The sequence below is a fragment of the Hypanus sabinus genome, chromosome 4 (genome assembly GCF_030144855.1).
Source record: "Hypanus sabinus isolate sHypSab1 chromosome 4, sHypSab1.hap1, whole genome shotgun sequence".
In the NCBI taxonomy this organism is placed as follows: Eukaryota; Metazoa; Chordata; class Chondrichthyes; order Myliobatiformes; family Dasyatidae; genus Hypanus; species Hypanus sabinus.
This window is the reverse complement of record NC_082709.1, coordinates 11,820,242-11,834,767: the sequence shown is the minus strand read 5'-3', so window position 1 is coordinate 11,834,767 and position 14,526 is coordinate 11,820,242. Positions and strand designations below refer to the sequence as shown.

The window sequence follows — 14,526 nt, the reverse complement described above, 5'->3', positions numbered from 1 at the left end:
ACTGTATTGCATAGTACTCTTTCAGTTTTAGTAAAATCTTTAAAGTGTATTCCATAACGGTATTTGGTGTGAGTTTGATATGGTGTGTGTGCATGCGGCATAAACTTGATTCTAACAGCACCTGCGTGTACGGGAGGTGGGATTGGTGAGTGGCTGGATCTCCTTTTCCCCTAGACCAGGGGTCGGCAACCCGCGGCTCCGGAGCCACATGCGGCTCTTTCATCTCTGTGCTGCGGCTCCCCGTGGCTTTGGAAAATAAATGATGAGTATTTAATTAAAATGTATTTTATGTTAGTTTGTTAGTTTTTGAAATGTAATTCGAAATTTGAAGATTATGGTGATCTTGTACAATCTAAATAAAACGTTGTGGCGACCCCATTTCCTGGCACATCCGAACCGGCACACAATTAGCCACCGTTCCGGCTAAGGGAGATAGCCTACGGGGGTTTGTGAGTACATGTCTTTTGGAGCATCTGCGCCACGGGGGGGGGGGGGGGGGGGTGGGTTGAGGGAGGCTTTAAAGCAAGGCTGTTTAGTTCGAATAAAGTTATCTTTGACTGCAGTTTACCGACTCCTTGTCGTTATTTTAGCGCTGCGTGTAGCACACCGCTACAACGTGTTTTTTTATCGCTATTAATATACGTCACCACTGCCAATGCCTGACACCCGCCAGTGCGCGATTTCTTTTAATTTTTCGATCCAAGGTAGGCTAACTATGGAGTAACCTTCAAACCAACGTCTTTTTTTCGGAGTTCAAAATGTTTTTGTTGCATGCAGAAATGTAATTTCGTTTTCTCTGCAGGAGTTCATCAATTTCATAAATGCAACACATTATAGTTTGTTTACACATAGCATAAAAGCAAAAAAAACATTGTATGCAGTGTTATTTCATTTTAAATGTCAAACGGGTTTTGTGGCTCCCAGTGTTTTCTTTTCTGTGGGAAACGGGTCCATATTGGCTCTTTCAGTGGTAAAGGTTGCCGACCCCTGCCCTAGACATATACCAGCCTGTTGGGTAAGTGTTACACAACGCTCATCTGCACACAGATGATGTCACCTTGACTGACAACAAAACGTATGCAACGTAACCTCCAGGTTCAATGAACAAATTACAAACCAGATTTTATAAGTTGCAATGAGATTACCTCTCATTCTATTCAATGTACCCTCAAACTAAAAACCTGCCATTACTGTACCAGTACAGTGAATCTCTGCTACACTCCCTCAATGGGAAGGGTACCCTTTCTTCATGACGGAGTGCAAAACTGAACACAATACTCCACATCCAGTCTCAGTAAGACTCTATGCCATTCTAATTAACCACTTTTTTGATAATGGTTATTGTTATGTTTTGTAGCTCCAAAACTAATTAAAAGAAAAACTCAGGAGCCGGGGATAAATGTATCTACTTCAATGATGTTGGAGCAACTCAGCAGGTGAGGCAGCATCTATAGAAAAGAATAAGCAGTCAACGTTCAGGGCCGAGACCCTTCTTCAGGTCTGAGAAGAAAGGGGAAGGGTGCCAGAATAAAAAGCTGAGGGAGGGGAGAGGCTAGCTGAAAGGTGATAGATGAAGTGAGGTGGCTGGGAAAGGTCAAGGGCTGGAGAAGGCAAGCTCCCAGGAAGAATACCTGGCTGTAGTCCCTCCCTCCATCTTTCCACCCTTCCTTCTCAGTCCTGAACAAGGGTCTCTGCCTGAAACTTTCACTCTTTCTTCATTTTCACGGATGCTGTCTGACCTGTTGAGTTCTTCTTGCATTTTCTGTGTTGCTTTGGATTTCCAGCTTCTGCCAACGTTCTCAAGAGTATGTCTACTTCATTTAGTTTTACCTTGGTGAGGTGCACACATCAGCATGATAACATTTGCCAGTCATATACTTTTATATGTAACCCATAATGAATTATGTAAATAGTCATATAGTAGTACAGCACAGAAACAGGCCATTCACTCCATTGAGCCCATGGCAAAACCATTTAAACTGCCCTCTCCCATCAACTTGCACTGGGACCATAGTCTTCCATACTCCTACCATCCATGTATCTATCTGAACTTCTCTTAAATGTTGAAATTGAGCTCATATGCACCACTTGTGCTGGCAGCTCATTCCACTCTCTTACGACATCCCGAGTGAAGAAGTTTCCCCTCATGTTCCCAAAAAACTTCTCACCTTTCACCCTTAAACCATGACCTGTAGTCTCAGTGGAAAAAGCCTGCTTGCACTTACCCCCATCCCTACCCCTCATAATTTTGTATACCTCTATCAAATCCCCTCTCAATCTTTTATGTTTTAATGAATACAGTCCTAATCTATTCAATCTTTCCTTATAACTCAGGTGCTCTAGACCTGGCAACATCCATGCAAATTTTCACTGTACTCTTTCAACCTTATTTGCATCTTTCCTGTAGGTCGCTGACCAAAAGTGCACACAATACTCCAAATTAGGCCTCACCACCATCTTATAGAACTTAAACATAATATTCCATCTCCCATACTCAAAACATTGATTTATGAAAGCCAAAGTGCCAAAAGCTTTCTTTATGAACTCAGATGTCATACTCAATGAATTATGAACCAATATTCACAGTTTCCTCTGTTTCTTTGCTTTGTGGCCATCTGCAATAAGATAAAAATCAAGGTTGCATACTTTATATACTCCGATAATGAATGGATTTTGAACTTTGATGGTGCACAAAAATTTTGTTTCAAACTTTACAGCATCAAATGAGAGTCAAACTGACCAACATAATTTAAAATTACTGCACGTGATTTTACTTGGGTCAAGACCAATCAAAATTATTAAGCAACGACAGTAGAAAATAACCTCTATACAAACTTTAATTTTCCTTCTCACTCCTATTCTGACCTATTGACCTGTTGCCTCCTTCCCGTAGTGTCACAATGAGGACTGAAACAGACTTACAGATCAACATAATAATATTTCATCTAGGCACATGCAGACTTCTGGACTCCATACTCAATTCAACAACTTTAGGTAACTTGATTTTTCTCTCTATCTGTCTGAGACAGTCGCTGAACCTGTTTGCATTTCCTTTCTTTCTTTCTCCTCCTCTGGCATTGGAGGACGTGCCCTGCCTGGTCTACTGGTCATCTCTTCCTGACCTATGCTTTGCAACTCCTACATTCCTTTATTGATGTTTCACTTTCTTACGGCTCCCATTCAGTGACCAGATAACCTCTATATAAGCTCATCACTTTTCCCCTCTCACAGACATTCCACCATCCTGTCCACTCTCTCTGCAGTTAATCAAGCTTCATTTAATTCCTTCTGAAAAATTACCTTTGTGATTGAAAAACTATAATATTAAATCTTATCACCAAACATACCTTTCCCTCTCCCTGCCCCCCACTTTCTGTAGGGATCTATGACTCCTTGTCCATTCATCACTCCCCACTATGCCAGCTATGTAGAAGTCCATGTTTGAAGACTTTCCCAGTAATAACCCCCAATTCTTAGACAATAAGACACAGGAGCAGAATTAGGCCATTCAGCCCTTTGAGTCTGGATTCCATCATGGCTGATCCTGGATCCCACTCAACCCCATACACCTGCCTTCTCACCATATCCCTTGATGCACTGGCTAATCAAGAAATGATTAATTTCCACCTTAAATATACCCATGGACTTGGCCTCCACCACAGTCCGTGGCAGAACATTCCGCAGATTTACTACTCCCTGGCTAAAAAGGAAATGCCTCCTCATCTCTGTTCTAAAAGGTCACCACTCAATTTTGAGGCTGTTCCCTCTAGTTCTGGATACCCCCACCATAGGAAACAGCCTCTCCACACCCACCCAATCTTAGTCCTTCAATATTCAGTAGGTTTCAATGAGATCCTCAAGTATTCTTCTAAACTCCAGTGAGTACAGGCCCAAAGCTGCCAAAAGCTCCACATATGTTAACCTTTTCATTTCCAGAATCATCCTCATGATCTCCCTCTGGACTCCCTCCAATGTCAACACATCCTTTCTTCTTCTCCAGTGACAACTGCATTGGTGTTGATTGATACACCCATGCAGAGCTCGTCAATTTTATCAAATTTCCCTGTAGTTTCTAGTTTGCCTTTAAACTTGCTTGGTCCATCTCTGACACCACCCTCCCCTTTCTTGATCTCTCTGTCTGAATCTCTGGAGACAAACTGTCAACCGATACCTTCTCTTAGAAAATTACTGACTCCCACGGTTATCTCGACTATATCTCTTCCCACTCTGTCTCCTGTTAAAATGCTATTCCCTTTTCTCAGTTTCTTCTCATCTGCATCTGTTTCCAGGATACTGCTTCCCATTCCAGGACATCAGAGATGTCCTCCTCCTTTAAAGAACGGGGTTTCCCTTCCTCCACTGTCGATGCTGCCCTCACCCACATCTTTGCCCCTCCACTCTCCTTCCATTCCCCACTCTGGCCTCTTACCTCTTCTCATCTATCAGCTCCACTCAGTGCTCTCCTCCACTTTCTCCTATGGTCCACACTCCTCTCCTGTCAGATTACCTGGGTTCACCTCCCAGCTATCTTCATGACCTTCCACTTAACATTTTATTCTGGCAATGTTCCACGTCCTTTCCAGTCCTGGAGGAGGGTCTCAGCCTGAAGTGTTGACTGTTTATTCATTCCCATTGATGCTGCCCGACCTGCTGAGTTCCTCCAGAATTGTGTGTGTGTTGCTTTGGGTTTCCAGCATCTGCAGACTTTCTCATGTTTAATATTAAACCTATTTTGCTTCTCTGCATGTGACCAAATCCGCTGATTGTTTCCAATATTTTCCGTTTCTATTTCAAATTTCCTACAGGTTTAGATTTTTTCCCAAATTTTCAAAATAACTGGTCAAGTTTGCAAAGTACAGTTCCATGGTACATTATTTATTTAAAACAAGATGAAACTTCATTTGTCCCAAAGGAAATTATGGTTGCAAGGTTGCTCAGTTAGAAATATATACTTTAAAATACAAAATGTAAACATTGAGGTACAAAAAAATACAAAATGTGTATTTAAAAGTAATAGTGCAAAATACAGATGTGTAGTGAAACCATATACTTAGGGAGGAGGAGTTGTAGAATCTTAAAGCCATAGGGTGAAAGGATCTCCTCTCCTGTGATGGTCAGTGGTGCACCTCAGTGGAACCAGTCTGTTCCTAAAGTGCCCCTCAGTTAGTCCAGTATGTCACGGAGGGGATGAGAGGGATTGTCCATAATGCTCTGTAGCTTCTGCAGCATCCTCCTCTCTCAGACACACCCATTTATTGAGATACAGCATGGAACAGGCACTTCCAGACCTTCGAGCCGTGTCACCCAGCAACCCCCCAGTTTAATCCTAGCTAATCACAGGACAATTTACGATGACCAACTTATTTACGAACTGGCACATCTTTGGACAGTGGGAGGAAACCAGAATACCCAGGGGAAATCCACACGGTCACGGGGAGAACGTACAAACTCCAGTGACAGCCAATAAACTCTGGATGCTGGTAATGATGGTGTTGTGCTAAACACTGCGTTATCATGTCACTTTTTCTATGAAAGTCTATCATACAAAGAGAAAATCCATCATATTGCTACATAAACTCTATCAGCCACTGTGGAGCTTTTGCCAAGTCTAGGAAGCTCATTTATTGAAATTTATTCTGTTTGATCAAAAGCTTGATATATTGTCTTCTGTTGATATTCTCAGTTGTAATAAAATCTCAGTTGTCTTTATCCAATGAGAACCATGGACTTTGATAAGTTATAGACATTTAAAAAACACTACAGAGGTAACAAAGCAGCAACAACAAAATATATTTTGAAATATTCACAAATATCTAACTTCTTCTTTTAAAAATACATTCATGTTATGGAGAAATCTTGTGGCAGTTATAAAAGAATTGTTTACAGAGAGACTCCCTGAATAAGTTTCAACTGACATGATGGTCTCCATTGCTCGTGGTTGACCATAACTGTTGCGCCCTAGCTGTCGAAGTCAAGCCAGGACAATGCAATTTGCGATTTAGAGAGCAAGTTGTTACCCACGCAGCAAGCTCCCCTCCCTGTGCAGCTGATGAATCTAAACGCATGATAGAGTGTGAATTCTCCATAGGATGACTGTCTTAAGGACTCCAACTCCGGAATTTACCTCAGGGTTTACTCCGGAAGCCTTCCCCCTGAGTGGGAATAGCCGCAAGGCAGCAGAGGTTTGAGATCAGAGTTTTCCTTCTTCTCGGTGAGCCACCGACTACAGCTGACATGCGCCATCTGCCCGGAGCACCAGCAGCCCGCCTTTGGCCCTTCTCCTGTCAGTGGAAACGGATCCGGCAGGCTTAGTGGCTAAGCCACATGTGAAGGCTGGGAGCTGGACTTGGCTGTCAGAGGCTATTTGAGGCGCATGCCATTGGGATCATTTAATAGGTAGTGGGAGCTTATCCCCACTACCACCCCCAGCTATAATAACCCTCAGGAACTTAATTAACAAAAGGTCTTTGAAATACCCAGTGATTGTAAATTTTGTTGTCAGACGTATAAAGGATTACATTATTATATAAAAAGAAAACAATGACTTCAAACATGCGTTTTGCCTTCAATTTTCATTTGCTTTCTGCTTGCCATAATGAAGGATTAATCTTACTGCCAGAAAGCTGAGTAGTTCCCGCAGTTAAAGCAGCTTCGATGTACTGCACGTTTTGTATAAAAGACTGAGAGCTGCTGAGGAAAGCAACAGGCCACTATGGTGAATTTAAATTAAATACATTATCTTGTAAATCAGGTAGGTGCCCGATTTGTGAACTTTTAAACTACCCAAGCAGAATACATTCAAATTTACAAGACTTCCTCAAAAAATATAATGTAATTAAGCTACTTCATTGCTCTGTTTATGATCCTCAAACCAAAATGAGGTTTTGTTAGCATCACAACATTAACCTCCCAAAACGAAGAAAAACAATTTGAAGTCTGCTATCATCTCGACAAAAAGCTCAAGCTGTTTAATCTCCACACAAAACATCACTAAAATTGTGATGTCAAACCAATCTATTTGTAAACATATAAAGCATTTTCAATCTGCTTGTGTCAATCAAAAGGGAAATTCAGCTCCTAAATATTGGCCTGTCCCTATTATTAACATTTTTCACATTATTCCAGATGAAGGCCAAATTATGAGCTACTGGGCTTATGTTTACAATGAAATTATAATATCCTTGCTGGTCTGGTGCCAATTCAGAGATTCAAAATTGCTTGCTGTCATTGATTAGTACATGAGCGTAAAGAACCAAGTTATTCTGGATACGATGCAGCATAAAAAATAAATATAACCATAAGAGCAATCCTCCAGTATACAATGTACAAAATCAAAAATGGCAGCACACAGCAGCTTCTCCGGCTCCCACCAGTGGCTCTTCAAGGCATCGCCAGTGATCAATGTGACCAATGTCGATGTCCTACAGACAGTTCACAAAACTACTATTTCTACTTCTTCTTTCAAATATGTTTTCACTACTAAGCTGCGTGTGTTTGGAGCCAGTGATTTTGGGCTAATTGAGCAATCTGGTACCTTGCTGTCTCCGATGGAGCTCGCTGAGGTTGGGACCAGAGCACGGGGCCGGAAGCCTGGAGATGGGCCGTGAGCCATTGATTTCTCAGATAGAGGCGTTGAGCTAGGAAGAAGTCGACAAAGGCGACAGCGGAGGATGGGCAGGTGTCTGTGTTTGACTGGTCTTCTCTCACGCTAGCTGCTGTCAGAGGAAAGAACCGGAGTCTTGGGCTTCACGTTGTAAGGGTTGATTGGCAAGGCTCATGACTGTGGAGTCATTTTTGGGGGACTTTTGAGATTTATGTCGCATGTGTTTCTGGATTCTGGTTACATATTTTTGCTGAGTTTGAATTGTTTGAGCGAGGCATTTGGTGAAGACTGGGGCACTTTGGAGAAGACCGATCTGCAGCCACCTTGTTGCATGGAGCAGAACTGTTCTAAACTGAACACCACACGACTCCTGGTTTGATGTTTAATATCCTATGTGCTGTTCACTTGTTTTCTGTTGTTTGCGCAATTACTTCTTCTTTTCACATGATGGTTGTTTGATGTTTTCTTTGAACAGATTCCATGGTGTTTGTTTTTATGACTGCCTGCAGGACAAATCTCCGAGTTATATTTTGTAGACACATACTTTGATGATAAAATGTACTTTGAACCTTTGGTGCTAGTTTTAAATTCTTAGATTGCGTTTCAAAGTTTCTAGCGAGAAATTGCAGTCAACCAAAGCTCTCGCATACAGTGCCACTGAACTCCATCAGCCTCAGAGTTGATAGTGGCGCCCAAGGGGCAAGGGATTCTATGGCTATCAGGCCCGTTGACTGCAACCTAGCCGAGACTGCTTAGCTAAGGGCGCGGCAGATGCAGAGGGTGCGAGAGGAAGCAGAAATGCCACAAGAAAGTCGGGGTTAGCTAGGCTCTCCCAACCAGGTACTATCACCTTTCCCGGCTGATGCCCGTTTGCTAGAAAATAAAATGGACTCACTGAGACTGAGAACAAACGCTCAGAAAGACAATAGACAATAGGTGCAGAAGTAGACCATTCGGCCCCTCGAGTCTGCACCGCCATTCTGAGATCATGGCTGATCATTCACTATCAATACCCGGTTCCTGCCTTGTCCCCATATCCCTTGATTCCCCTATCCATCAGATACCTATCTAGCTCCTTCTTGAAAGAGATGAGAGAGTTTACACTGAACCAAGGCTAAACAACAGCGTACCCAACTCAGCATTATAACTCGACAGGATGACTCTGTTCTGCTCAAATAGGAAGAGTGCATCAGCAGAATCCAAAGGAGGTGGACTCTGTGTTCTCAAAGGTTGGTACACACACTCATCTGCAGCTAGCAGTCACCTTCTGGGTCTATTGAAGATCTTACAATTCATTTCTGGCCACAGTACCTGCTCAGGGAGTTTTCTGTTGTGTTGGTCAGCGCTGTCTACATCCCCATGAGTGCGAATGCCAAGGACACATGGGGAGAACATTACAGTATCATCAGTTCTCTGCAAAACAAACATCCAAATTGCCTCTTCATAATTGCGGGAGACTTAAATCATGTTAATCTGCAAGGCATTTTAACCAAATTCCACCAACACGCCACCATGGCCTCTAGGAGAACAAACACACTGGAGTATGTTCAGACCAACAGATGCGGCGGAGAAAACCAGCCCACGCCCTCAACTTGGCCTCTCTGACCACATCTCCATAATGCTAATCCCAGCATTTTGAGGGCTGCCGAAAATGGAGCAACCAGTCAAGAGGACCATCACTGCATGGCCTAATGAGGCAAGGAGACTGCCACAGAGGGGACACAGACCTCGGGGAATATGCCTCGCCGGTCATCAGCGATATCATTAAGTGTGTAGATGACACCAGTACCTCAACAATGGTCATCTCACAGTCCAAACAGAAGCCCTGGCTGGCCACAGGGGTGCACTCCCTACTAAAAGCACCTTCGAGGCGGGAGACAAAACCACTCTGAAGGCAGACAGGAGAAAACTCATCTTGTGCATCAATAGGACAAAGGCCACCTACGCACAAAATATTCAGAAACACCCGTCTGATAACAACCCCCAGTGTACATGGCTGTCCATAAAGAGCATTAGTGACTATGTCAGGAAAAACATCAACTGCGTCTGTGACACCTCCCCCCCCCCCCGACACTCTAAGAACTTCTATGCTTCAAGGCATGAAACAACAGCCAGAAAGGTACCACCCCACCCGCCGCAGCCCCCTTTAAGGTGAACAGTCACTTCCTGTAATAGCAGCAGACGTGAGGAGGAGTCTGCAGGGAATCGGCACCAGTAAGGTTACAGGGCCAGACATCATCCCAGGCCGAGTCGAGTTCTCAGGGAGTGTGCACACCGGACATCATCCCAGGCCGAGTTCTCAGGGAGTGTGCACACCAGACATCAACCCAGGCCGAGTTCTCAGGGAGTGTGCACACCAGACATCATCCCAGGCCGAGTTCTCAGGGAGTGTGCACACCAGACATCAACCCAGGCCGAGTTCTCAGGGAGTGTGCACACCAGACATCAACCCAGGCTGAGTTCTCAGGGAATGTGCACACCAGACATCAACCCAGGCCGAGTTCTCAGGGAGTGTGCACACCAGACATCATCCCAGGCTGAGTTCTCAGGGAGTGTGCACACCAGACATCATCCCAGGCAGAGTTCTCAGGGAGTGTGCACACCAGACATCAACCCAGGCCGAGTTCTCAGGGAGTGTGCACACCAGACATCATCCCAGGCAGAGTTCTCAGGGAGTGTGCACACCAGACATCAACCCAGGCTGAGTCGAGTTCTCAGGGAGTGTGCACACCAGACAACATCCCAGGCCGAGTTCTCAGGGAGTGTGCACACCAGACATCATCCCAGGCTGAGTCGAGTTCTCAGGGAGTGTGCACACCAGACATCATCCCAGGCCGAGTTCTCAGGGAGTGTGCACACCAGACAACATCCCAGGCCGAGTTCTCAGGGAGTGTGCACACCGGACATCAACCCAGGCCGAGTTCTCAGGGAGTGTGCACACCAGACATCATCCCAGGCCGAGTTCTCAGGGAGTGTGCAAACCAGACATCATCCCAGGCCGAGTTCTCAGGGAGTGTACACACCGGACATCATCCCAGGCCGAGTTCTCAGGGAGTGTGCACACCAGACATCATCCCAGGCAGAGTTCTCAGGGAGTGTGCACACCAGACATCATCCCAGGTCGAGTTCTCAGGGAGTGTGCACACCAGACATCATCCCAGGCAGAGTTCTCAGGGAGTGTGCACACCAGACAACATCCCAGGTCGAGTTCTCAGGGAGTGTGCACACCAGACATCATCCCAGGCAGAGTTCTCAGGGAGTGTGCACACCGGACAACATCCCAGGCCGAGTTCTCAGGGAGTGTGCACACCAGACATCATCCCAGGCCGAGTTCTCAGGGAGTGTGCACACCAGACATCATCCCAGGCTGAGTCGAGTTCTCAGGGAGTGTGCACACCAGACATCATCCCAGGCCGAGTTCACAGGGAGTGTGCACACCAGACATCATCCCAGGCCGAGTTCTCAGGGAGTGTGCACACCAGACATCATCCCAGGCCGAGTTCTCAGGGAGTGTGCACACCAGACATCATCCCAGGCTGAGTCGAGTTCTCAGGGAGTGTGCACACCAGACATCATCCCAGGCCGAGTTCTCAGGGAGTGTGCACACCAGACAACATCCCAGGCCGAGTTCTCAGGGAGTGTGCACACCGGACATCAACCCAGGCCGAGTTCTCAGGGAGTGTGCACACCAGACATCATCCCAGGCCGAGTTCTCAGGGAGTGTGCAAACCAGACATCATCCCAGGCCGAGTTCTCAGGGAGTGTGCACACCAGACATCATCCCAGGCCGAGTTCTCAGGGAGTGTACACACCGGACATCATCCCAGGCCGAGTTCTCAGGGAGTGTGCACACCGGACATCATCCCAGGTCGAGTTCTCAGGGAGTGTGCACACCAGACATCATCCCAGGCAGAGTTCTCAGGGAGTGTGCACACCAGACATCATCCCAGGTCGAGTTCTCAGGGAGTGTGCACACCAGACATCATCCCAGGCAGAGTTCTCAGGGAGTGTGCACACCAGACATCATCCCAGGCCGAGTTCTCAGAGAGTGTGCACACCGGACAACATCCCAGGCCGAGTTCTCAGGGAGTGTGCACACCAGACATCATCCCAGGCCGAGTTCTCAGGGAGTGTGCACACCAGACATCATCCCAGGCTGAGTCGAGTTCTCAGGGAGTGTGCACACCAGACATCATCCCAGGCCGAGTTCACAGGGAGTGTGCACACCAGACATCATCCCAGGCCGAGTTCTCAGGGAGTGTGCACACCAGACATCATCCCAGGCCGAGTTCTCAGGGAGTGTGCACACCAGACATCAACCCAGGCTGAGTCGAGTTCTCAGGGAGTGTGCAAACCAGCTCAGTGATGGACATTATCAACTCTTCACTCATCCAGGCTGCTGTCCGCTTCATGTCAGCTACCATCATCCCTGTACCAAAGAACTGCACAGCTTCAGAGCTAAACGACTACCACCAATCAATGTATATCAGCTATCTTATGTATATTTGTTGCGTTTTTTACTTGAGTTCTTTAACTTATTTCATTTTGTTTTGTGCTGGGTTGGATCTGGTGTAATAATTATTTCATTCTCCTTTGCACTTGTATGCTGGAAATTTTAGTAATATTAATGTAATTATATTATATTAATTATATTAAGCAATCTTGAATGTACAAGTAAAGTGGTATAGCGTGTGGGGATGGGGTTGGGGTGGGCGATGAAGGGTGTTGAGCAGCTGTGGAGAAGAGCGGCCAATGTGGATGTAGTGGAGATGTTGATCAGCTCGAAGGCCTGGTGGAAGTAACCACATTTGTGTCTAATGGTGCGAGAAGAAGGATTTGGGGGTTGATGTGTTGGATCCTGTTTTGTTTGTTTTTTTTGTGGGTGAGGAGGATTTTGGGGGTCGATGTGCCTGATCCTGTTTTGTTTGGTTTTTGTGCAGGGAAGGGTATTCAGGGCTTGATATCTCTTCCCAGCCCCCCTAGATCACAGCTTAGAATCAGTGAAGAAGTATGTCGACTGTTCCAGCGACTTAAGACCCGAAAATCTCCAGGCACAGATGGGGTCTCCCCCTCCTGTCTACGAGCCTGTGCTGATCAGCTGGCTCCCATCTTCACTCAGCTCTTTAATAGATCTCTGGAGCTGAGTGAGTTTCCGACTTGCTTCAAGCGCTCTACCATCATCCCGGTCCCCAAGAAACCCACCATCGCAGGACTGAACGACTATAGACCTGTCGCATTGACATCTGTGGTCATGAAATGCTTTGAACGCTGGTGTTGAACCACCTGAAGACCCTCACCAGCAGCCTGCTGGATCCCCTGCAGTTTGCCTACCGGGCAAATAGGTCAGTAGATGATGCAGTCAACCTGGGACTGCACTATATCCTGCAACATCTGGATCGTCCTGGGACCTATGCTCGGATGCTGTTTGTGGATTTCAGTTCAGCGTTTAACACCATCATCCCTGATACCCTCTGCTCCAAATTGTCTCACCTCACTGTGCCACCTGACCTCTGAGATTGGATTTACAGCTTCCTGACCAACAGAAGTCAGCAGGTAAGGATGGGACAGGTTACCTCGGATACTCGAATCACCAACACCGGCGCCCCCCAGGGGTGTGTCCTCTCTCCACTGCTGTTCTCCCTCTACACCAATGACTGCACCTCCTCCAACCCCTATGTGAAGCTTTTGAAGTTTGCAGACGACACCACTGTCATCAGACTCATCCAGAACAGTGATGAGTCTGCATATCGACAGCAGGTGGACCAACTGGCGCTCTGGTGCAGTCGGAACAATCTGGAGCTCAACACGCTCAAGACAAAGGAGATGATAGTGGATTTCAGGAGATATCCCCCCGTTATGTCCCCCCTCACAGTCCTTGGCAGCCCTGTGTCCACCGTGGAGAACTTCAGGTTCCTGGGAACCACCATCTCTCAGGATCTGAAGTGGGAGCAGAACATCAGCTCCATCCTGAAGAAGGCCCAGCAGCGGATGTACTTCCTGCGGCTCTTGAGGAAATATGGTCTGCCTCAGGAATTGCTGCTGCAGTTCTACACTGCAGTCATTGAGTCTGTCCTGTGCACCTCCATCACTGCGTGGTTTGGAGCCGCCACCAAGCAGGATAGAACCAGACTACAGCGCACAGTGAGGACTGCCGAGAGCATCATTGGAGCCTCCCTGCCCTCGATTGTGGATCTGTACTCTTCCAGGTTGAAGAAGAGGGCAGGGAACATCATAAAGGTCTCCTTGCATCCTGCGCACGGACTGTTTGAACTGCTTCCGTCTGGTAGGCGCTTCAGATCCCTCCCGACTAAGACTAATAGGCACTGGAGAAGTTTTTTACCTACTGCGGTCACTTTGCTGAACAGTTAACTGCCGGTTAACTATTACTTGGATTGCACTACCTGTAAGTATAATCTATATTTTCATTTATATTTATCATCTGTTATGATCAGAGAGACAACATCTGCCGGAAGGAAATTCCTTGAATGTGCACAGGTACTTGGCGGTTAAAGTCTGATTCTGATTCTGATATGCCTGATCTGTTTTGTTCGGTTTTTGTGTAGGGAGGGGAATGATGTGCTTAATCTGTTTCTGTTTGTTTTTTTTTGCGGGGATGTGGGACTTGGGCAGGGATGATCATGCTACCTTTCTCTTCTTTTCTTTCTTGGCTTCGTGGTGACCTGGAATTGAAGAATTTCATGCCGTATACAGGTGTCCACCGTTTTTCGAACATTCGCTTTATGACAGCTCACTGTTACGAAAGACCTACATTAGTATCTGTTTTCGCTAACCAAAGAGAATTTTCACTTCTACGATAAAAAGATGCCTGCATTATACGTGTGTTTACCCTGAGAAAGACTACCATGACCGTGAAGCCTTGTGCGGGCAGTTGTGTGAGCATGCGTGTACGTGCCCATTTTTTT

The 14,526-nt window shown here is 46.1% G+C and overlaps 1 protein-coding gene across 14 annotated transcripts in view; it reads right to left on the bottom strand.

Moving 5' to 3' along the window:
* csrnp3 (cysteine-serine-rich nuclear protein 3) overlaps positions 1–14,526 on the bottom strand; it is a 214,395-nt gene that overhangs the window by 94,423 nt on the left and 105,446 nt on the right. For 3 of the 14 annotated variants that reach the window (XM_059966403.1, XM_059966412.1, XM_059966416.1), the window contains 3 exons: positions 14,249–14,354; positions 8,915–9,016; positions 7,535–8,106 (listed from right to left, as the gene is read on the bottom strand). The exons of 6 other annotated variants lie outside the window; for them this stretch is intronic. The gene's annotated coding sequence lies outside the window, so the exon portion shown is untranslated. The remainder of the gene's footprint in view (positions 1–7,534; positions 8,107–8,914; positions 9,017–14,248; positions 14,355–14,526) is intronic. 5 more of the 14 variants (XM_059966406.1, XM_059966407.1, XM_059966413.1 and 2 more) reach the window with 3 other exon arrangements.